The sequence below is a fragment of the Ascaphus truei genome, chromosome 1 (assembly GCF_040206685.1).
Source record: "Ascaphus truei isolate aAscTru1 chromosome 1, aAscTru1.hap1, whole genome shotgun sequence".
Classification (NCBI taxonomy): domain Eukaryota; kingdom Metazoa; phylum Chordata; class Amphibia; order Anura; family Ascaphidae; genus Ascaphus; species Ascaphus truei.
Genome location: NC_134483.1, coordinates 320,168,489 through 320,192,491, shown reverse-complemented (window position 1 = coordinate 320,192,491; position 24,003 = coordinate 320,168,489). Strand labels below are relative to the sequence as shown.

Here is a 24,003-nt window from a genome sequence, read left to right as displayed (position 1 = left end):
AACATCAGCATTTACACGAGGGCTTCACAACCCTTCAACTGGCTAGATACTGTCTGAGCCCTGGTGTATGTAGAGATCCAGACCCTGTCCTTAATCAGAAAAATCATCCCACCTGGATCTTAGCACTCAGGAAATATGTCATATTGCTGTATGCCACAGTGATCGGATTCCTTTTCCTGTCACCGGTGCCTGTATATTATCTACTCTATGTAGCATCTACATTGTGATACTTTCTCTTTTAGTCACAATGTTGGCGCAGAAACTTTGCGCACCCCTGGACTATGTCATTGTTTTATTTCCTCTTTTCTCTTTGCAGAGGAGGAAATACAAAGGCTACATTATAAAATAGGATAGGATAGGATCTACCATGATGTGGTGGCAGACTTAAAATGTTTTGGCCAAAAGATTGAACTAAATGCCCCATACTTATGAGAAGAAACATCATATAGAAATGAATCAAATAATTTGTCCCATTGGATGTGCATTGGGGCTTCTCTGTTTACTGTTGTATATTTGAGGTTACTTTCCCAGCAGCACTACAGTTGTCACAATGAAATATATAAAAACATAGTACTGTGGACTGGGTTTTGAGCTTGCTAAGATTTTACATGTCTAACGTCACTTAACTTGTATCTTCAAAGGCTAATAACAGTTGCGTTAACTATAATGGCCGTTAGTGATAGTTATCAGCAAAAGAGGCCTTCCCCCTAACAGTGTATATCCACAGAGGTCTATTAAGGTTAACGTGGGGACTTAATGCTACGTCAGGTCATACCTAAAGTCATCGCCACATTGAGTTACAGTAACCCAACGTTAAGCCTGTGTTAATGAGATATATAGAAGGGATATGTAGAAGGGATGTTGTTTTTGCGTATAATTAACTTCGTACCCTAAGGAAAAATCATGTCCATTACTGGTTTAAGTAACATGACGTTATGAACCATAACTTCATGGAGCTCTGTGGATCTGGGACTCAGCTTTTGTGCCTCTATTTGCAAGGAACACCACTTTCAAAGCAGTAAAGGCCCTGGTGAATTACGAATAAAAACACTTTCTGCACAATATATATACAATATATTTATATATATATATATATATATACGTCCAGTATGGCTGCACGTGTACCATCAGAAAATGTAGGACTATTATTTTATTTATTGTGTGTGCATAGTTGGAAAATAAATATGTATCGTGATAACTGATAAGCAGCTGCTTTGGCCTTACTTATTTCTAACTTGTAAATTAGAAAGGGGCTCTTTTTTCTGCAATGTTACAAGCGAGACTGAGACAGAGGAAAGTAAAAACAAAAGTCTGTAAATGTACTGTAAAAGATGAAGAAAAAGTGAAGCAGCACACAGCCAAACGGAGACAGGGACAACATTTATTTAAGAATATAATTGTTATTTATGCCATGGATAAAAAGGAGAAAAGCAATCCTCCAACGCGTTTCACACTAATCGGGTCTTTATCAATGTACTGTTGTATAGCTATGTTGCCTCAAATGCATTAGAAAATATGTCACGCATCAAGACAGAGCTGTTTTCCCGCAATGAATGCAGATTTTATCCCCTGTAAGTACACAGCATAGTGACCAACGTGTACATACCAAAACCTCTGTGGGACTCAACAAATTCAAATTGGTTTTAGGACAGCCATCTTGTGGCTCATTAAAAGAGGTATTGAAAATGTGAATGAGTGGTTTTTGTAATTACATCTTACGCAATGCGGAAATCATGTTACCATATAAGTTCAATACTGCAACAATTTAATAGAGAAAGGGATGACATGTGTGGCTTGTTAAAAAAACAGCAATATGAAAATAGATTCAATTTGCAAAATGCATTTGGAACACTTCTATTAGTATAGTGATAGCAAGCCAATTGTAACCATACATCAAAGGCTAGCGTCTAATTTGGTTCCCTTGGCTAGCAGGCCTCGATACTGTAATTATATACGGTGAAGTAGGCTGAAGCTTCAGAATAAAGGGGATTACTGTTTTAAGAAAAATTATTAAAATAAAACAATAACTCGAAAAAGGTATCTACTGCCAGAAAAAATATATTAACGTGTATAATTACAGTGTCTCTTTATTATAGCTCAACCCACATAAAACAACAAAAAAGTATAATCATACCATAATGCCACATTACTGTATGTCTACTTTTGGTAATTATCTATGAGATAAACAATGGGGTCTATGTATCGCTAGCATGCAACATTTTCTTAATCATGGGATTGCTACTGCAATAAAATAGACAAAGCTTTTTAATTAATCAATTATATAATTAGCTGAGGAGGTACTGTACATGCTCCCTTAGACCTGGTACAGAACTGTATTTTGACACTAAACCAAAAGTAATGATGGAGAGACACACAGACATGTATACATTCCCATACAATATGCACATCTTCTAATGTCTCCGTAACGCTTCCTAGTGACACTCTTCAAAGTACAAGATGACTAATTTTGGGCGAAATACTGTAGGTCTTTTGATATATTGATTCTCATAGCAATTGTCTTAGGACAGATGTTTTGCCAATATTGTCTTGAAACATATATCTAAATGTTTCTCAAATTTTAAATATTGCTAGATCCATGTACACAACAAACAGAAAATAATCACTAAAAAAAACTGATACAAGAAGAAATGTGCATTTAGGTACATGCCTATTGTACTTAAAAGAAACAGAAATTCTTTAAAATAACATATTAAGAAAGTAAACCAAGTTATTGTTTATAAAAAACACCAACCCAGAATTCAGGATGGTTACATTGATCAAAATACTTACAAACACGGGAAAGGGGAGGATGCCATGTGCTTTAATTAGTGGAATATACAATGGGTCTATTTATAGGCTAAATAGTTTGAAATTCCTGGGATTTCATTACTCATTTTGCTGGTGTGGGTGGTAGGGAGTTCCAGTGGCCATCCAGAGAAGAAAGTTGAGGGGAGGTCAAAAAATGTAAGGAATCTGGTGTCTCAGCGCTGTCAGCCCGACCAGTGCTCACCCCCCGTCGGTACTCAGGCGTCCAAGTGCCTGCAGCGCAATTCCCACATACCTCCGTTGTCTGCCACTGACACTCAGGCTCCTCGCCATCACAGGATTGCACCAACCGAAGAGGTGCCTGTTGAACCGCAGCCTCTGCGTGTGTCTCCGGCTCCGCGCTCTATGCGCACACGTGCGTCTGTCACTGACCCCATGCGCATACGCGAGTCAGTCACCGAATCCATGCACACACGCACGCCAGCCCCAGACGTTATGCGCATGCATTCCCAGCTTACAGAGCACACGCCTAACAGAGCACTTTTAACCACTGCTCCTGCAGTGAGGCGTTGCCCCCAAGCTTCACACAGTTCCATGCAAATCAATGACTACACTCAGCTGGGCTGTAACACCTCCCTCCTGTCAGAGAGGACTCCTTGCAGTCCTCCAGGCCTGCCCCCTCTTCCCATTGGCCTGCCCAGCCTTATTATGCCTGTGCTTCCCATCACTCGTCGCTCGACATAGTTCTGTATGGAAGCATTTGAATACTCTCTCAGTGACTCCTCAGGTATTGACGCGGATTGGACGACTACCCCCTCTGGCTCTCGACTTTGGCTCTACTTGGACTTCATGATTTCTGGCATCCCTGACACACGGCTTATACCTTCGACCTTCCGCAACTCTCCAATCCCTGACCTTGGCAACGGCAATAACTACTCCTCCTCTACTACCGGTACCGGCAAGTACTGTCTTCCTTACTATACCTGGCCTGGCAACACTAACACCACACTCTGGACGCGCTCCCTTTGCTGCGGGTGCGTGTATCCCTACGTCCCACCTCAGCACAGGGGATGGGTCTGGTCTGCGGGCAGCACCGGCGTAACATTATGTCGAGCCAGAAAACGCAGACCAGACTGAATTAAGTATGCTTTCCACGAATCTACTTCAGCAGAATCAAGTCATGGCCGATCAAATTGTGGCGCTTGCACAACAACTAGCCGCGCTGTCGGTTCAGGTATCCGACGCCTTTGCGCCCACAACCGCCGCTCAGGTTGCCGGGGTAGCTACCACATGCTCCTTCGATATGAAGATTCCTAACCCCAAAACTTACGCAGGTGAATCTCAAGATTTTCGGGGTTTCATTAACCAATGTGAGGTACAGTTTGAAATGGCCCCCCACCAGTTTTCTACTGTCCGAAAGAAGGTGGCCTACATTTATAATCTGTTGACGGGTAGCGCACTGGCTTGGGCCTCCCCCATCTGGGAGCTGCGAGATGACCTTACCCAGAATTACTCAGCCTTCAAGGCAGAATTCAGGCAGGTGTTTGATTCCCCCGCACGTCGGGAGGTGGCGACTTCTTCTCTTTTACAGATTACTCAAGGACGAAGACTGGTGATTGAATACGCCATAGAGTTCCGGACCCTTACAGCAGAGACTAACTGGGAACAGGAGGCCTACGTCGCCGTATTCTGGCAAGGACTGTCAGACAGCATCAAGGATGTACTTGCTCTCCAACCCAGGCCAGGTCTTTTGGAGGATCTCATCACTCTAGCGATTAGAGTGGACCAACGTATTCAGGTACGCCGCACGGAGCGCCAGTGCACTCGCTCGGTAACCTCTTCGTCTCCCTCTCTCAGCACTACTACAGTCACCAGGTCCAACACGCCGCTCCGTCCTTCCTTGGAGACGTCCGAACCGATGCAGTTGGGGGTTCAACGGGTTCGCACACCATTACGGCAATTCCGCCACGCCGGGGAATTGTGCTATTATTGCGGATCTGCAAAAACATCTGACCCAGGAATGTCCTACGCCTCCGGGAGACGGGAACTCCCAGTGAGTATGAAGGGGCTCTCCCTGGGTGTTATGTCTCCTCGTCCCCTTCCCCAAAAAGGATTCCCTAAGAAACTCACTATACCCTTGTGTCTCTCAGGCCGTAAATTCCGCGTCTCCACTGTAGCCTTCATAGACTCCGGAGCCTGAGGCAATTTCGTGGACCAAGAGTTCGCCAAACACTACCAGATACCGCATGTGGAGAAAAAAATCCCCATCGCCTTGGTCGGAATTGATGGGCACCCACTCACGCCGGCATTTATCTCATTAGAGACGGTTCCAGTTGTACTTTCCTCTGATAATCACAAGGAGACCCTGACCCTTGACGTAATCCAGGCTCCTGGAACACCCATAACCCTAGGATTGCCATGGTTGCAACTACACAACCCACGGATCAATTGGGCATCCACCAACCCTATCACTTGGGAACCAAGATCTGGCAACCACAGCGACTCCTAGCGAATACCACCGTTCCTGAGACGAACCTCCCTACGGTTTACCACCAGTTTCTGGACGTATTCAATAAAGTACAATCAGACCTTCTACCTCCTCACAGGTCATATGACTGTCCTATTGACCTGATTCCTGGTTACACGTTACCCAAGTCCAAGACTTATCCTCTGTCTCTCCCCGAAACTAAGGCTATGGACGAGTACATCCAGGAGAACCTGAAGAAAGGTTTTATTCGCCCATCTACTTCACCAGCTGGAGCAGGATTCTTCTTCGTAAAGACGAAATATGGAACTTTAAGACCTTGTATTGATTATAGAGGGCTTAACCGCATCACCGTAAAGAATCGATACCTACTCCCTCTTATCACTGAACTTTTTGATAGGTTGCAAGGTGCCAAAGTCTTCTCCAAGCTGGACCTCAGGGGAGCTTATAATCTCGTACGCATACGTCAAGGAGATGAATGGAAAACGGCCTTCAACACGCGTAGTGACCACTACGAATACCTTGTTATGCCCTTCGGACTGTGTAATGCTCCGGCCGTTTTTCAAGATTTCATTAACGATGTCTTCCGCAAAGTACTCAACGACTTCATCATAGTCTATCTGGATCATATCCTGATTTTTTCGAAGAATTTACAGGACCACATCTTTCATACATCTTACGTGCTCTCTCGCCTTCGTGAACATCGATTACATGCCAAGATGGAGAAATGTACCTTCCATCAGACTTCGACCCAGTTTCTAGGCTACATTATTTCCAGCGATGGTTTCATGATGGATCCAGACAAATTAAAAGCCGTAACTAACTGGCCTAGGCCCGACTCTTTTAAATCCGTCCAGCGCTTCATGGGATTTGCGAACTACTATCGCAAGTTTATCCGTAATTTCTCCAGAATTGTTGCACCTATCACAGCCCTTACGAAGAAGGGGGCCGATCCGTCGATTTGGTCACCAGAGGCCATTACCGCCTTCAACACTCTTAAGGAGGCTTTTGTGTCTGCACCAGTTCTCCACCATTCCAACACTGATCTCCCTTTCGTGTTGGAGGTGGACACCTCTGATTCTGGCGCCGGTGCCATTCTATCCCAGAGACCTTCACCCCAAGAAAAATTGCATCCCTGCGCATTCTTTTCGAAGAAATTTACCTCAGCGGAGAGGAACTACGACGTGGGGAACAGAGAGTTACTGGCCGTTAAAATGGCACTTCAAGAATGGAGGCATCTCCTGGAAGGGTCGAGGGAACCGTTCACCATCCTTACCGACCATAAGAATTTATTATATATAGAGAACGCTCGCCGTCTGGGTCCACGGCAAGCCCGCTGGTCTTTGTTCTTTTCCAGATTTAATTTCCAACTGTCGTATATTCCTGGGACTAAAAATGTCAAAGCCGATGCTCTCTCAAGACAACATTCTTCCGAAGAGAGACCAGAAGATTCCATGGAGACCATTTTACCTCACGAGAAGATTTTCGCTGCATCTTCCTTCAGAAGCTTTGACAAGATCATCAAGTCACAAAGGTCCATTCCAAAGAACCTGAACGTCCCCAGGGGCAAGCTCTTCGTGAGACCTAATTTCATACCCGAGGTTCTGGATTGGGGACATGCCTCGAGAGCAGCTGGTCATCCTGGCTACAAAAAGACTTTGGCCCTTATACGTCATAACTTTTGGTGGCCCAAGATGTCCAAAGACATTTTCGAATATACACACGCTTGTCCGGTCTGTGCGCAAAACAAGACAATTCATCAAAGGCCTCACGGTCTTCTTCTTCCTCTGCCCATCCCAGAACGTCCATGGTCACACATATCAATGGATTTTATTGTGGAGTTGCCCAGGTCCAAAGGGATGAATACGATTTTAGTGGTGGTGGATCGTTTTTCAAAGATGGCTCACTTTATCCCGCTCAAAGGACTTCCCACCTCACCCGCCCTTGCTGATATCTTCACTGATCACATCTTTCGCATTCATGGTATTCCTTCGTCCATCGTGTCTGACAGAGGGTCACAGTTCGTTTCCAGATTTTGGAGAACTTTTACCAAAAGACTAGGGATCTCTTCTTCATTTTCCTCAGCATATCATCCTCAGTCCAACGGTCAAACAGAAAGGGTCAATCAGTCCCTGGAAAAATACCTGAGGTGTTTCATTTCCAATTCTCAGGATGATTGGGCACAACTTTTGCCATGGGCCGAATATGCTTTTAACTCCGCTACCAACGAGTCCACCCGAGAGTCGCCATTTTTCATCAATTACGGTTTTCATCCCCCATGTCTTCCCGTCTCCAACATTCCTTCTGGCGTTCCGGCCGTAGACGACCGCATCTCATCTCTGCAATCAGCATGGTCCAAGATTCAGTCTGCTCACCTTACCGCCTCTCAACGGGCCAAACATCAGGCGGATCGCCACTGCTGTCCGGCACCCAGGTACAAGCCAGGGGATATGGTATGGCTGTCCTCAAGAAACATCTATTTGAAGGTACCCTCCCCAAAACTGGCGCCGAGGTTCCTGGGCCCTTTTCCTATAATTGAACGGATTAATCCGGTAGCATTCCGGCTTCAACTTCCCGACAGCATGAAAATACCAAACGTGTTTCACACATCTCTACTCAAGCCATTCGTATCCAGTCCTTTCTTCCCCAACCATAACCGTAGGCCTGATCCGGTTATTACCCAGAATAGGGAAGAATATGAGGTCCAGTCCCTGCTGGATTCTCGCATATGCAGGGGTCAACTGCAGTTCCTCGTGCACTGGAAGGGTTTCGGCCCAGAAGAAAGGTCTTGGGTTCCACTTTGTGATATCCACGCTCCGGTTCTTCTGAAGACTTTCAGGAAGATGTTTCCGAACAAACCATTTAAGGACCGTCCTGAGGCCGTTCCTGAAGGGGGGGGGGGGTACTGTAAGGAATCTGGTGTCTCAGCGCCGTCAGCGCAACCAGTGCTCACCCCCCGTCGGTACTCAGGCGTCCAAGGGCCTGCAGCGCAATTCCCACATACCTCCGTTGTTTGCCACTGACACTCAGGCTCCTCGCCATCACAGGATTGCACCAACCGAAGAGGTGCCTGTTGAACCGCAGCCTCTGCATGTGTCTCCGGCTCCGCGCTCTATGCGCACACGTGCGTCTGTCACTGACCCCATGCGCATACGCGCGTCAGTCACCGAATCCACGCACACACGCACGCCAGCCCCAGACGTTATGCACATGCATTCCCAGCTTACAGAGCACACGCCTAACAGAGCACTTTTAACCACTGCTCCTGCAGTGAGGCGTCGCCCCCAAGCTTCACACAGTTCCATGCAAATCAATGACTACACTCAACTGGGCTGTAAAACCTCCCTCCTATCAGAGAGGACTCCTTGCAGTCCTCAAGGCCTGCCCCCTCTTCCCATTGGCTGCCCAGCCTTATTATGCCTGTGCTTCCAATCACTCGTCGCTCTACATAGTTCTGTATGGAAGCATTTGAATACTCTCTCAGTGACTCCTCAGGTATTGACACGGATTGGACGACTACCCCCTCTGGCTCTCGACTTCGGCTCTACTTGGACTTCATGATTTCTGACATCCCTGACACACGGCTTATACCTTCGACCTTCCGCAACTCTCCAATCCCTGACCTTGGCAACGGTAATAACTACTCCTCCTCTACTACCGGTACCGGCAAGTATTGTCTTCCTTACTATACTTGGCCTGGCAACACTAACACCACACTCCGGACGCGCTCCCTTTGCTGCGGGTGCGTGTATCCCTACGTCCCACCTCAGCACAGGGGACGGGTCTGGTCTGCGGGCAGCACCGGCGTAACAAAAAAGCGGGCAGGAAGGAGGTCCGTCAGCCATCCTCAAGAGCGGGGGTGGACAGGGTAGAGGTAAGAAGGAGCAGAGGGTAAGTGGGATGCAGCTCAGGAGGCCTGCGGTTGGGTGTGAGGTTCATCTACTGTCAGGAAAAGCGAGGGCGAGCTGGGAAGTGGTTAAGCAGGAAGGTCGAATTATTACTATTATTTAGCCTTCAATAGTAACAATCCCATTAGAACAGGGCATTACCGATTATTATTGCCCTGGCTGGATTAACTCCTCCAACCAGGCCATTACCAGTAATGACCTGTTCTTTGGGTATTTAATACTTAAATAATATTGATGAATAGTCTGTAATAGCTTAACTGTTTCAATGTTTGACAGGTATGCAATGCGTTGCTCCTCCAGCACTTAGAGAGTAAAAATAGCACGATCTGGCAAATTCCAAGTTATTCTTCTCAAAAACAGAGTTTTGATTTCGTGGTCATAGCACAATGTCTGAATACTACCTCCCTCCCACCCACCCCCAGTTAACTTAAATTCAATCCGTGACTTTTGCATTGGATGGCACTTTGATGCAGACGCACTGTTTTACATACACCATCTATCATTCACACATGCAGCCCGATTGCAGAAAACGGAATATAAAGCAGGAGAGGAATTGTAAAACAACTCATTACAGGAATCTATCAAGGCATCACTCATATTGCTGTCTATACAACTCTTCAGTCAGAACCTGCAGCGACCAAGACAATATTTGCTGTATTCAAGGTCACACAGTTTAGCCTTTGCTGCCAAACCAGTCATGTTAAAAATCAGATTACACACTGAGTGCATTTTATAAAGATTTACTTTCTCTACCGTGCACCTCTGAGACTGAGAGAGAAATATTCAGAGGAAGGTAGCCCGCCTACAAATACACTGTAGCTGTCTAATGTAGCGCACTCATCGTCTCAGTATGACCTAAAGGACATAGGTCCAAACTGATATACCCACCACTGGGATGGGAGGATATGAAATAAATGATGCACTTTCTTCTACAAGTATTTTTTTCATATCCCTAATTATGTCTGTGGAGACCAGTTCTTGTTGTTTAATATAAAACTTTTGTAGATGTTTCTCATTAGTCTCCAGATATGTAGGCTGTTTATGGTATAACTACACTGCAAAAAAAAAAAAAGTTTCACATGCCATTATTTATATGAAATCCACAGATATTTTTGCTAAAGAAAGTAATAGTTACTTTACCACAGATGTGCATTCCAACGGAGGGTTTTCTGTTGAGATGAATTTCCTTGTAAATCTCCAGATTCATCTGCATCTGACAAATTTGGCAAAGGGCTTATACCCAGTTATGTAAATATCTGAAAAGGTTTTGCAAGCCTGGGAAATATACATTTCACTGGTTCCTTCTAATGACACGTTACAAGCTCTTCTAGAAGCAAAAGGGCTAATATCTCTTGAATATCCAGGCTCTCCATTGGCCTTAATAAAAATATAACTTTTATTAAGACCGTTGCGAGTGCCTGCATGTTCTCTCCTAGCTATAAAAGTTCCCAGGCTGGGTAGTTGACCTGATGTGCACCCGTGGCAGCACTGCAGTGTCGTCAGTGCTCCTATTCCAGTACACTGAATGACAAATGCAGCCACAGACATGGAGACCCCTCGTAAAGGTGTGTTAAGGGGGGAAAAAAGACAAAAAGGTGCAAGAGCACCGTTAACTAATTCTCACTTTATTTTGTCACCACTCTGTTCATTTAAGTAAAATCATGAATGTTTAACAAACTTATGCGAGCAACCTGATCATTTACTTAGAAGAGGCAGAAGTCTGCTACTGTATGGGGAGCCTTTGGGAATTCTCCTCCCCCAGTACTGTACTTCCAATGTGTATGACCCGAGGTGCAGCTTTGCAAGTCTGAGAGAAAAGAGGCAAGAGAAAGGTCCCTCTTGGGGGATCCACATGGTCAATCATCCCTGTGCAGGACCCCACCCATATCCCCCCTCTGCTACCCCAGGTTGTCATGCCCACCCAGTCCCCCCGGGGCACCATTGTCTCGCCTTAGGGCTCCAGCTCCCACCTGAACCTTCAGCGGGTCTTTCCCACCACATGGACAACATATTTTAACCTCTGGATGGCCCACCCTGTCTGGTTTCAGGGCACCTACGGGAATTGCTCTGCTCCTAAACACCCACATGGCAACCACACAAATGGGGATTAGCAGCAGATGCAAAGGACTTGCAAAGCAAGTGTCATGGAACAAGAATCACATTCCTGCCCGACCCCCCTTCTGCTTGTCAGCTCCTTAAGTTCAGCTGCAGGCATTGGTTCCACATACACACACTGTGCCTGTGTAACATGCAACAATGTTGCATTTCTTGCCTCTGAGCACATAATCAGTGAACTGCTACTGCAGCTTCTCCAGTCCTCCCAGTTAATGGACTTTCCCATGTTCTCCCCTGTCTTTTGCTGACAGTTAGTGCAGTCCCACTCAACCTTTAGTGTGACCCCTGCCCCTCACTTCCTTTTCCACCCTAGATTACAGTGAGTACAGACCTGTCTGCATCCACCCCTGGTAAGGCCTTTCTCTCTTACCATAGTCTAACCCCATAGAAGCATCCCACATAGAGAAGCACTCTCTGCCTACACTACACCTACAAGTTCCTGTGTTTTCTAATCCAGCAATAAAATTAAGAAAGACATTAAGGACTTGTCATGCTTTGGAAGAGGGAGGACATGAGTTGAGCTTACTGGAATTATTCATACATCATTCGTGACCCTGGTTCCAGGAAAGCAAGCCACCACTGCCTCTAGTTCACAGGAAGGCCAGTATGACGCATCATCAACTGGCATTGAGCCTTTTATTAATTTGTTCCCTGGGTAATTTGGGAGTTCTGAGAGCTCCTCTAGCCAGGATGGACTGACAGCGATAGCAGTGTTACCGACAGCAACTCAGATGTCGCATGCGCATGCGTGTCGCTGTATCCAATTGCTCTGTCGACACAATACTGATCTCCATAGTAACCATAGATGCTGAAAAGCCGATAGTGGAGGATCAGTTGACAGACATTCCAAAATGGATTCCAGAGTATACGGGACATTTTTTCAACATGGCCTACAGCTCATCAACTGATGGACAGCAGCTGTATTGGTTCGCATGCTTTGTGATTTTTTAATTGATTGTTTTATTGATTAATTGTTTTGTTTGTCTTGGTATAGCATTTGGGTGTTGGTATATATGTCTGTCACTATCACTATGTCTGTGCACTCCCTTGAGAAAGGTCCCACTGAGAGGAACGAAACGTCGGTGTGTGTGCCCTTACCTAAATACAAACTTGGATTTCATTACCTTTGTGTACTGCCTCGTTTTTGCTGAACGTCTGTCTGGTGAAATATATTATCTATTCTACTTTTATGGGACAAGCACCACTACCTTGATTCATGTGAGTGCCATCTGCTTCATTGACACACATATATATATATATATATATATATACATATATATATATATATATATATATATATATATATATATATATATATATATATATATATATATATATATATATATATATATATATATATATATATATATATATATATATATATATATGTGTAAAACCATAATACTGAGTTAAGTTATGGTGAGTAAAAAAAGTGACAAAAACCCTCCACAGGAAAGAAAATATGCAAATATAACTGTATGCTCATCTGCATGTCTTAGGCAGGTCTGCAACCCCACCTTTCCCCATTATCACCCAGCATACAGCACTTCTACTGCAGCAAGGGATTCTGGGAAATGACATGCAAATGAGCACACAGTGTCACTTTTTGCCTCAATAACCATTTTTAACATGGTTCCCTATAGGCTTAAGCTTGCTGCATGGTCACAGCTTTGAGCACAGCCAGGGTTAAGGTGCATACCCAGAAAATCACCCACAGACAGCTGTTTCGACCTTGATGGGTCTCATCAGTGTGGGGTTGATTTTACTGGGAATGCAAGAGAGGCTATGGGATAGGCTAAACCATAATACTGAGTTAAGTTATGGTGAGTAAAAAAAGTGACAAAAACCCTCCACAGGAAAGCAAATATGCAAATATAACTGTATGCTCATCTGCATGTCTTAGGCAGGTCTGCAACCCCGCCTTTCCCCATTATCACCCAGCATACAGCACTTCTACTGCAGCAAGGGATTCTGGGAAATGACATGCAAATGAGCACACAGTGTCACTTTTTGCCTCAATAACCATTTTTAACGGTTATTGAGGCAAAAAGTGACACTGTGTGCTCATTTGCATGTCATTTCCCAGAATCCCTTGCTGCAGTAGAAGTGCTGTATGCTGGGTGATAATGGGGAAAGGCGGGGTTGCAGACCTGCCTAAGACATGCAGATGAGCATACAGTTATATTTGTATATATATATATATATATATATAAAATGGAAAAAGCCGTGTTAGTCCAGTTGCGATAGTGCAGAATAAATGAGTTCTTCAGTATTAGGTGATACCTTTTTTATTTGGACTAACAATTTATGTCTTAGGATAAGCTTTCGAGAGTTTTCCTCTCTTCCTCAGGTCAGCAATACACACACACACATCTACTGTATATCTATATCTCTATCCTGCGACACTTTGAAGAAGGTGCAGGGCTATGATTCTGCTTAGTCACCCAGCACCATGTGATGGGCCCACACTGTTAACCCCTTAAAGTCATGGTAATCCCAAAGAGGGTTTGCAAAAGTAAAACATTTTGGATTCTCATTGGAAACAGAATAAAAAAGGCAAAAGTAAAAGCAGTAGCAAAAGGTTAAAGTATCTAGGGTCACGACGAAACACCCAAGGGAAAGAGAAGCCTTTTTGATGGTGACTTTTAAATAGGTTTTGAGATCCTGTTGCAAAATCAGGCAATTCACAGTGCAAAGAATAATCATTTTTGTAATTAAAATAAATAATTAAAGTCAGCCAGTTTACACCTCAAAGTGCTTAGGGACACAATTGAAACATAGGATGGAAAAGGCTAACAGTTTATCAGCCACAGCCACACCTCTGGAAAGGCTCTTCAGGAGGTTGGTACTAACCTTCATAGATGCAAAGATACTAATGTCCCGATTAAAAGGTGCAATTCCACATAGTTGGCCAGTTACATTTCTTAGGGGCATCTGAATGGGGAAGTGTTTGTCAATTAACTGTTTTCTTTACCCTTCTCACCCTGTCCTTACCAGAGACCCAATAAAGATATGGGGAGGTGGGGATGGGTGACTCTGGCTGTACCAGCACTTGCTGAACACACAGGGACATCACACAAAAAGGGGCAGCCAGGGGAAATCAAACCCTTCCCAAGTCTACCAAAAAAAAAGAGTGTACTAGGAAAGGAATGCCTTAATGGTGCACAATGGCCAAAGCAGTATAGTATAATGAATGCAACTTCAAACTTTAATTGGAATCATTAAAATAAAGGCGGAATGCAGGACAGACATAGTGCTCTAAATACAGTGATTACGTATGCAGCCCTGGCAGGTTTGGGCTACTATTCTATCCTCCTCCTGGCAGTAATCCCTGCATAAGGGCAGGCTTGCCAGGAGTAATGATGGGTTTCCCCCACTTCAGGTAGTACACTGAGGCAGTGAAGGCAGGTCACCAGGCACTGTGTCTAATCAAGAGACACAGGGACGGTGCCTGTTGGAGCTACTTAGGGTATTGCCACTTTCTATTTAGGGTCTCTTGAGAATCTATCCTTGGAGTGGAAGGGACAAGTGTGACACAGACCGAGCTGCCAAGACTGGCTAGCTTGAGGCCTCCCTCCGGGAGGGAGAGTGTGCACCCCATACCTCCTACCCTGCTTAGGGGGTAGGGGAAGAGCTAGACCCACTCTGGGTGCCCTATGCCTGGAGTGGTGTCAGGGACATCCTGAAGGAAGACAGCCTGCAGTGTAACCTGTCTACTGAGAAAGAAGAGACAATAAAGATCTTATACTTTTATACAAACTCCTGCCTGAGAGTGAATTGTATCAGGAGGAGGGGAAGAGATCTCTCTTGTGGGTACTTCACCCATACTGCTGGGGGCTGCAGGAGATGGAGGCGCTGCACCAGTAGAGAAGACAGAGGCAAAACCCCAGAAGCCTGTCCTGTTCTCCCCCATGTAATCGCGGGAGACTCAGGGCCCCCTGTTGCCAGCAGGTACGCCACCCCACTGAGACATGTAGCCTGAGCCTTAGACTCCCTAGGAGACCCTATCTGAGATTGGGAGGGGGTAGGAGGGTTACATTTGCAATTCCCACTACCAACCCCCACAAATACAATTCCCACTGCTACCCCCCCCCAATAACAATCCCCACTGCTACCCCCAAGATTCAATTCCACCACTATCCCCCTCAAATACAATTACCACCACCACACAAATAAAAAAAGCTCTGGTTTCCGCAGTTTCCGGCACGCACCAGCAGGAGAGAGAGGATGGCTTGGGAAGAGGCAGGCAGCAGCTGGGTAAAGCCCGGAGTTGGGGAGAGCTGGCAGCGGCGACAACCAGAGGCCCGGCAGCTAGATGCAGAAATTGGCCCGGCCAACTTCCAGCGCCATCCAGCCGGGCCCCCCATAGCCACCGGGCCCGGAACACTTGTCCTGGCTCTCCCTCCCTGTTGGTGGGCCGTGTGTGTGTGTGTGTGTGTGTATGTGTGTGTGTGTCAGTAGAGATAGGTGAAGCCGCCCAAATCCAGTTACCAAATGTTCTAATTTTCCGCTCAAAATTCATTTTGCAGTATAAATTCCGCAAACGGTTTTGGTCAATTTGAATCCACGCGTATTCATCAAAAACTGCCATTGGTTATAATCCGTGGATGGATTTGTACAATCCAATTCGCTGTTTCAGCAACTCGGCAGATTCTTAAAAATCAATTGATTGCTGAATCCGCAGAGTGTACAGATGCAGCCAGTTGGTTTATCAGGATTAACAGGTTTATCAGGATTAACCCTGCTTCTGAATGAATCCTACCGGACTGCATCACTATGGAAGAGCTGCGCAGTGAGAATAGACAGAATCAGTCCCTCTCTCTTCATATCTCTGTGACGTTAGGGGTAGCTGGCATCACAAATCTGGGATGAAGCCCAGCTAGCTACCACTAAATCTATGTAACTTGGCCACCAATGTAAGGCTTTTTTTGGCCAAATGTTCTTTAATATCTGGGGAAGAACAGGGAATGTGTAAATGTAACCCATGTCTGTAAGAATGTATTTCAAAGCATGTATTCTTTATTCCCTGTGACAATCCTTCCCCCAGTTTAGAAAGCTGCATTGTCTAATTATGTGATTTGTGGTCTGTGTGTAAATCACTTTAATGTGCTTTGGGTGTCAGCCCTGCAAGAAAGTAAATGGATATTCCACTGTTACTGTCATTTCTATGGAGAAAGACTAAGCAATCCACTTAGTTGAAGCTCTCCCCTCTCATATGGTAGCCCTGCATCTCCTCTATCTCCTTCTCCATAATCTATTCCCCTTCCGCCGAGATCCGGTACGTGGTCCAGTGGAGGGATCTGTGATCCCCGGTTTTGACTGGGCGATCAGGTGGATGGGTCTTACCCGGCTTATCTGGAGCCAGGACCCAGTCTATCTCTCCTACCTCACGCATCTGCTCCTGCTGGGGAGCCGTGAGCTGAGGACAGGTTCCCCCCGACTCCACTGAGCCTCCCTGCCTAGCCTCTCCTAGGATATCAGGGAGAGCCGTGCTCTCCCGATTTCCCAGCGGCCAGTTGCATACAGCTAACACCGCTGACCCACTCACAGCCTTGTGCTGTAAGGGCTCACCTATCCCTGGTGGCAGACTTTGGGGCTCCTCTACATGGTCACCCAGCTTGCCTGCCTGCCGACAGACATCACAAGCATTGCTGAATGCCGATACCTCCTATGATGTCTCCGGCCAGCAGAAAGCATGCATCAGCTGGGCTCTGATACGAAGGATCTCCTGATGCCCTGCCAGCAGGATTGTCCTACTTACCCGCAACCACCCCTCTCTGTACCTTGTCTGGCCAGAGCACCCAGGTCGTGTTCCCGTTATCGAAGCTCACTGTGATCTGGGGACCGATCGGACATGATCTCAGAGTCAGGCTCGGCCGCCCGAGGTCTCCCGCACTCCAGATTTGGGTCTGTCTGCACCACCCCCCCAATACCACTCACTGAGCTCCGACCGCTCGCCCTCGGTCACATTGTCAGGGGAATGGTCAACAGTGATGTCAGGACAGAGGTTAGGCTGAGTCTGGCTTACCTGCCTGGTCTCCTCTGTGATCCTGGAACCTGATGGCTCCAAATGCAGGAGAGCGGTAATCAGGTTTGTGGGTGGCGGTGCCAAAGGCACCTCCACCAGGGCAACTACCCGACTTGGGCTCTATGTGGCTGTCACCCCAGGAGCATCTTCCCCATGGGCAACTGCCGGCCTTTGGCTCTGTGTGACGGCTGCCACAGGAGTATCCTCCTCTGTATAAGAGCAGATAAAACGGCCCAGGTCGTTGCCGAGTAGAATGTCGGTGTCCAAGCCAGGCAGCACTCCAACATCTCTCACTCCTCGACCGGTGCCCCAGTCAAGGAATACTCAGGCAACCTGTAGGGACCTGGAGACACATCCGGCATTTTCACCTGCATACCATCCCTGGGAGCAGGTGCTCTGGGCTTACCATATCAGGTTGCACCAGAGTTACTGTACAGAGTTACTAGTGTCCATCAGGCCGGCCACCTGCAAACTGACTATGGTCACCGGGTGCAAATATCTACATCGGGCATCATTAGCTTCCAGCCCGACAGCTGCAACTCGATGCCTGCACTGCTGTGCTGCGGGGACTGCTGGTTTGGTCCTCTGCTGTACCTGCTGCATGGCTTCCCTGTGCTCCACGTTGGGATATACCTCACGCAGGCGATCGTTTTTACCGCTTGGTAACGTTGCCCCGATTGAGGTTGCTGCATCAGGGAAAGTAGGGGCAGTCCACCCGTTGATGCCCTTGCTGGTTACACTGGAAGCACTGGTACATTTGGACCACCTGCCCAGCCCTGGCTGCAGCCCCTTCAGCATTAGATTCAGTCTTCCATGACTTGGTGTTCTGGGGATGATCAGACACTTTCAGTGCTCGTGCTGTCTGCACTGGGACGGGGTTCAGGACCCGCTTTCTGTAATGGGGCTGAGCGGTAACATACTCGTCCGCCATTGTGGCAGCCTCTGGTAGGTGGATGGCTTGTCCACCCACTCCCGCACCTCTGCTATACATTTCAACAGGAACTGCTCTCACGAGCAGATCCAGCAGCTCCTTAAACACGGCTGCCTTACAGCCCTCTACCCACCAACGACTACGGTGGGCTAGCCGGGCGACAAACTCCACATGGGTGTTCTCCGTGCCTTTATTTATGGCGTGAAACTGCTCGCGGTTTGCCTCAGGGTTGAGGGCATAACACCTTAATAGGACTGCTTACACGTAGGGATAGTCTTTCCCTTCCTTCACCTCGATTTTGCGGAAGGCCACTTGCGCCTTCCCACTCAGCTGGGGACGCACGTACTTTATCCAGCAACTCGTGTAGCTTACGCTGCTTCTCAGAAAGGCATCGATATCATTGGTGCCATCCACGAACTTCGTAAAACTGCTGTATGACACCGTGGGCTGGTGGGCATTCGTACCATCATTTCCATGGGTGGGGGCGCTCGGAGCGGGGGTGGTGGGGCACCAGTGGAGGATAATCTTAATTCGATCAGCGGACGTGGTGTCAGGCCCCAGAAGGGCAATCATAGCCGCTGCACTGTCTGTTGTGGTAGGGACAACTGCCGGGGCGACCACGGGAGGGGTTGGATCCACCACTATGTGGATAACACGGGCCACAGTTTCCTTGGCAGGATCTACAGCTGCATACACTGCATTGATCCCTGCCGCTTCATCCTCGTACCGCTCCAGGTCCTCTGCAAGGGTTGCCTTGGTGCCCGTACTGGTCGCATAGGGAACCAGCACGGCTCTGGTCCATCTCTGAAAACGCCATTTTTCTCCAGACATTTTCCAAATTTAGCCGAATTAATAAAAATGTAGTTGAATAGTTAAATATCAGGTTTGTGCAACGTTTGTCTGGAACAACTTGTCCTGCGGTCTTGAATATTCAAGACTGGGATTTCCCGCAAAAAATCCCAACACAAAGCCCAGTGATCCCACCGCTATGCCACCAGAAAAAGCCTGTCACAGGAGGCCAATATTTTTACATTGAAACAACCGGGATCACTAGCACCAGACGGGACAAGGTTGTTGAATAAAATGAGGTTTATTCTGGCACGCCAGCAGACAAAACAAAGATGCACAAAACAAGATACAATACCAACTGGGGACCTGGGGAGTAGACTCTTGCCTCACTAGGTGCAGGGGCCTGCTTCAAGAAGGCTTGTCCTGTCCGCTTCTCATCCAGGATCTCTGAGTGCTGATCACACAGCAGCCCCTCTGACATGTATCTCCAGCTCGTCACAGTCAAGATCCAAACTCCTTCAAAATCAGGTGATCGCACAGCTTTTATTTAATTTTAATAACATAGGATTGAATCAGGGGGTCTCCGGAGCTGAACCACATTAATTTCAACTGTTGGTGAGCTGGTATCTCCACAAAGTTGAAATGTCCCGGTCGTGTAACGTGGGAGAATTAAATTTGCAGAGAGATACTGGTACCCCATACCAGGGCCTGTAAATCAGGACCCAGGGCATTCTCAGGGCTGAAATTAATGCAACTCCGGAGACCCTCTGCTTCAATCTTATGTTAATAAAATTAAAATAAAAGCAGCTTCATTACCTTCGCGGCTAGCCGCTACGGCTAATAAAGGGGTTAGACCAAAGTACCCGGTTTGTTGGGGGTAGAGGGGGTGGATTAAGGGGGTAGCTGCCCTAGGGTAGGTGGTTAGGCCTACCGACAGGGTTGGTTGACATACAATTTGACAGTCAAATGTGATGTCAGGCCCGGACCTCTTATAGAGAAGAAAGAAGATAGGCAGAAAAGAAAGAAGTACTACTCACTGGGGCCTCCTCTGCAAGCAACTGAGGATTGTGGGCTTCTGCACACCATGCTGATGTGGATCATTGCATCATGGGGCAAGAGTTGGTGCCGCTGTTTGATGAGGGGGATGAATCTTCATCCCAGCAAAGGTAAAAAAAACACATTGATTGTATTTTATTTAATTGTGTATTTTTTTTTTAGGGTGCCCAAAGTACATTTTTTAGGCTGCCCCAATCTATGCCCCTTTTATATAACCATATTGACAATCAATGCATTTTTTGGCATTGTTTGTTTTTATTTAATTGTAATGTATTTTATTTTGTGGGTGTTTTTTTTTTTAGGTTTCCCATTTACTTGCCCCCCATTGTGGGCATAGTTTACCACAGTGACAATCAATGGGTTTATTGGCTAATGTGTATTATACAATACAGTACTGTAATGTCAATTTTATTTTATTGTGTATTTTTTGCGGGAGGGGGATTCTAAGTTATAAAGCTTGGAATACAAATGTGAGAATTCTTGCGCAATTTTTGTTTCATCATATAAGATTTGTCCAGATTTGGATCGAATTGACGGGATCTGGGATTTAACTCTCAGACCTCTTAATTTGTTGGCTAGCAACCTGTCAGCTTTATTGCCCTTATCATAAAGAAAAATAAAAGTGGCGCTAGTCCTATTAATGAGGTGCAATAAATAAAGTCCTGCAGCTGGTGTCCCAGGAGGTAATTCAAACTCCTCCTTATATAAGATTGGTAGAAAATAAAGTTGTCCTCCAGCGCGTGGTCTTATTGCTCTTTTCTTCCTTATGTAGAAAAAAGACAACAACAAAAAACACCACACACAAGTGGTATAATAGGCGTCGACACACAGTATCTTAATCTATAGAGAAGTAGAGAACTTGACACTTGCCTGTGTATTTGATACACAGGCAAGTGTCAAGTTCTCTACTTATTGCCCTTATCGTAGTAACGTGGATTAGTCCACCTCAACGCCCTCAATACCTCTCCAAGGTAGAGGTTCTAAAATTTCATGAAGTTTTTTTGAGGGATTATTTTTATGTTGTTGTTCTATTTTAATAATTTTGTCCTTGATTTGTTTATATTGTTTAAGCTTGTTTTTCTATATGAGGCTATGGAAATGAAGTCTCCTCTTATTCATGCTTTGTGGGCTTCCCACAACATTGCGGGAGCTGAAACCGAGCCCTTATTTATTGAAAAGTAGTCCTACAGTTTATGTTTAATTGTGCTCACTATTTCTGGTAGATTTAATAAGGAGTCGTTTAATTTCCATTTGTATGGATTGTTTTTTTAACAAAAGGCAGAGAGAGGGTGAAGTATAAATAAAAAAATTTTTTACGTGTTTTTTCAATTTGGAAAATCTGGTCACCCTAACACTTAAGGTCTCATAGGTAACACAACCGTCAGAGTCTTGTTGTTGTTACAGACATAACTACCATGGTAAAAGCTTCTAATAGCTTCAAAGGAAATCTGTGTTATTATTACAGCTGTTCTTTGTTAATGAAAAAAAAAACACTATCCCTAATCATAGGGACATAGAAGGGAAGGAAATTCCTAACCTGTACAATTAGACCATAGGGAAATCATGTGGCTCCGTATACCTATAAACAACTGAGTTATGATGAAGTAGACATGGTTCCTGTGTGGACGCATGTACAGTACTGTAAGTAGCTAAAGAAACGCGTCATGTTTGGGATGCCTTTGCAAAGAAGCATTAAGTATGACTGTATATTGCCAACTGTCTGAAAGATGTTGTACTTGGATAAAGAGGCATACAAACATTATTGCCTCCGTTACTTATTAAACCTGTCATCCCCACCCCAAATACCCTCTCCAGCAGCACATAAAACATTACTGCGTGGAAGTGCCATTCTATTACATACAGTATACATTTTGAAGATGCCTACAGTAAATGTATATTATTTCTATAGAGATGCAAGCTATGGTTGTTTGCTAATGTATAACTGTCATTATAATTCATTGGGTATGTTTTCTTTAAGGAAAATAGAAATGATTGGCACTGTAACATAAGGCTCTGTGTTGTCAAGTCGTTTTGATGCTGGAGGTGTCTGCTGTGCATTGCAGAGTACACCCCCAGCATAAAAAGGAGCTAGGGTGTAAATCTGCATGAAGTATAAGTGGACCTGTAAATGCATGCCCAGAAGGTTTAGTATTGTAATTAACAAATAACTTGGCGATATCAGCACATGTTGCAGAGCTAGAGACGTACATACTGTATGGTTATGACAGGCTGAAAAACGATAAGTGCGCAGGGCCATATATACCGCTTGATAAAATGTACCACTTTAGTAACTTGAGTAAAGTCAGCCATGTGGTGCTATTCACATATGATCTAATACATGTAATTAAATGCTTCTCTGAACTGTTGGTAAAGTGAGATGCAATAACATATATACAGTACAGTAAGAGAGTGGTTACCATCAGCCAATTAATAATCATACCGTGACAGGGATGCAAGTGATTAAGTGTCCAGAATGCTCAACTGGGGCACATAAATAGAACCACATTTGTCAAAGAAAAGAATCCTATTACATGCAATAAAATACAATTTTGTTTTTTCTTTACAAATCTGGTTTTAATGTTGCACCAGCTTTTGTAGACTGATACATAAATCTCCATATTCACATTTTCCCTTCTTCTTTCACAGATAAAATGTTTCATTTAAATGTAATTTGATTTTCTTTTTTTATTCAAATTAGTCATTTATAATACAGAAACATGTTTCCAAACAAATTACTGCATTGTAATAGTTGAATGCCTGTTTCTCTAAATACAATAAAAATGTTGAAGATGCATCCTTTTTAGTAGCTGCCTTGGCAATACTCTCTATCATAAATAACATTAATTAGAATATCTGGTCCAGTTTCTGATTGTTGGTGCAAATAAATGCTTTACAAATCAGCATGGAAGAAAAGAGTTCATACAGAAACAGCATCTGAGGTAGCCATGGAGATGTCATAATTAGGACTTATGCTATGAAGATACAGTAGATATTTTAGAAACAAAGAAAGATCAGTGAGAGGTAACTTCTAACAGTACATTTGCAGCATGTGGGTCTAAGGACCAATGCACCTTTAATTATTTTATTAATGAGAGAGTCTACAACTCAATGCAGTGCAACCACCCCCAGTACAACAAACATGATGAATACATGTACATAACATGGAATGAAAATAATGAATCGATCAAACAATCTGAACACAGTAGGCTGTATGCCTATACTGCATTATTTATTTGATTATTTGGTGTAAACTCTTTATTGATCCTCTCATTGTGTCTAGCATTACAATACCATTTGCAACACACCAGGGGTCTCACATTCCGTCCGCATGGGCCACCAACAGCCCAGCTTTTATGGATATCTCTGCTTCAGCACAGGTAGCTCAATCCTCCTCTGCACTATACAGTATGTCAGTATCACAATAAAGTACAGTAAGTATACAGACCATCAAGCCTAATGTTTTTGGGAATGATAAATATAGGTATATATAATCCAACATTTCTAAAGTGCATTATTTAATATACGTGTTGTTTGCAACTAAGAACAGAGCAATCAGAGATGGTGCAGCTTTCAAAGAGCCTCCCTGAACACATCTCTATTCTCTAGGACGACTAGATGTGCTTCTGTTCTGTTACTACCCGCAGAGGTAAAGGGATAAACCGGAAAGAATCAGAGTATAGGAAGAGTGTAGAGTCCCATGAGTTTGATCAAGGACAACACTGCCTGCAGGGAGGCGATATGAGAGCTGCACACAAGAGCAGGCAAGGGCGTGTGCTGTCAACCGAACCTACAAATGAGCACACCACAATACACAATGACATGTGTCACTGAGAGAAGAGCCTGTGCAGACATGGTATCAGAGGCAAGGCGTCCCCTCACCTACCTGCAGCCTGAGGAAAAGGGCTCCCAGCAGCTCCTGTGTACC

At 45.1% G+C, this 24,003-nt stretch overlaps 1 protein-coding gene across 2 annotated transcripts in view; it reads right to left on the bottom strand.

Annotated features, from left to right (window-relative positions):
• The window catches only part of TMEM150C (transmembrane protein 150C), a 164,521-nt gene extending 140,518 nt beyond the window's left edge, over positions 1-24,003 (bottom strand). For both annotated transcript variants that reach the window (XM_075606358.1, XM_075606349.1), the window contains exon 1: positions 23,962-24,003. The gene's annotated coding sequence lies outside the window, so the exon portion shown is untranslated. The remainder of the gene's footprint in view (positions 1-23,961) is intronic.